The sequence below is a fragment of the Pteropus medius genome, unplaced genomic scaffold (assembly GCF_902729225.1).
Source record: "Pteropus medius unplaced genomic scaffold, Ma_sr-lr_union100, whole genome shotgun sequence".
NCBI lineage: Eukaryota > Metazoa > Chordata > Mammalia > Chiroptera > Pteropodidae > Pteropus > Pteropus medius.
The window spans coordinates 12,781,339-12,782,915 of record NW_024354499.1 but is presented as its reverse complement, the minus strand read 5'-3'; the positions used below and the strand labels follow the sequence as shown (position 1 = coordinate 12,782,915).

At 37.0% G+C, this 1,577-nt stretch overlaps 1 pseudogene; it reads right to left on the bottom strand.

Moving 5' to 3' along the window:
* Window positions 1–492: 492 nt before the first annotated feature.
* LOC120594703 (uncharacterized) lies at window positions 493–608 on the bottom strand (annotated as a pseudogene).
* Between the last annotated feature and the right edge of the window lie 969 nt (window positions 609–1,577).

Below are 1,577 nucleotides of genomic sequence, written 5' to 3'. Positions count from 1 at the left end.
ACAGCAGGTGGATATCCAGTGTTAAGGACCTAGGAAACTCACTCCCCAATTTAGTATCATGGACACATCCACCTACTCTCCCACCCCCCGCACACACTCACACACACACACACACACACACACACACACACACACACTGAGTGTATTTGCCATTTTATGTAAAGGTATCACATTATGTAATCTTTACTGTATTTCTCTCACTCGTGATACCATATGGCAATTCCTGCCCACCAGGTCTTCTGATATAGCTCTAATGCCCTGCCCCCCCATGACTACATAATATTTCATGTACCATAATTTATCTATCCACTTCTTTTAGATGTTTACTTATATTTTTTGAACACTAATAAATTGCTTTAATAAACGTCTTTGTACAAATGTCCTTACGAATTGAGTCTTTTTGTCTATGAGATAGGTCTCTAATAGTAGAATCATTGAAATGAATATTATATATGTTTCTAATTTTATTTATTTATTATTTATTATTATTTATACCTACAGCACCTGGTCTTCCTAGGTGGTCTCTCATCCAAGTACTAACCAGGCCCGACCCTGCTTAGCTTCCGAGATCAAACATCGGGCTTGTTCAGGGTAGCATGGTCATAGACCATGGACCATGGCTCCACTGTGGTGTGAACCCAGGACCTTCTGCGTATAAAGATGTGCTAACTGCTACATTATGGAACCACATCTACGTTTCTAATTTTACATAGATACACTACATTAGTTTCTAAAACTTATAATACTTCACATACCTACCATTGATTTACAAAAATAAGAAAATATGCTTTCTTCAATTACTACCATTCCCCCCACCTGTTCCTGAGTACTTCTAGTGCCCGTGTGGTTAAAGTAAATAAACATTGACTTTCTTTTTGTTTCTAATTAGCTGGATTTCTGGAGTCCATGTCATCACTGTACCAGGCATGTACCTCTTCTGTGCAAGCGGAATGGGGAGAAGAAGCATTTTTCCATCTCATCTTCCTTAGTGTAAATGCTTAAGTCAACTAAGAGTGTCTAACCAGAAGTTATCTGTGTAGAAATTTCAAATTTTCAAGAATTTAAAATGCTATGTACCTATACCTACTCACCTCTGTCCAAAGAGTCCTGCTTCCCTAGTACAGAGAATGTTAGTCATTACATTTTGTACTATGCAGCTTAAAAAGATTTGAAGATATTTAAGTACTGAAGATGACACAATCTCAGATTGTGAGTAAAAACTTAAGCCATTGAGACAGTTGTACTATTAAAAATAGCAAGATTTAGTTTAATTCATTGCCTCAATCTCAGGACTATAGACAATTGGGTTGAATAACTGTTTTCCTGAGGTACAGTCCTATGTATTGTAGAATATTTAGCAGCATTCCTGACTTCTACACCCTAGATGACAGTAGCAGTCCCTAAACAGTTGTGACAAACTAAAATGTCTCCAAACGTTGCAAATGCCCACTGGGGAGAAAATTTCCCCTAGTTGTGAACATGGCTTTACTCTATATAAAAAGAGAAGATTAGAATTTAAAATTGTTCTCTGTTAGGCCTTTCTAACCCACAAGATATAGTAGTTCAAGAGTATATAT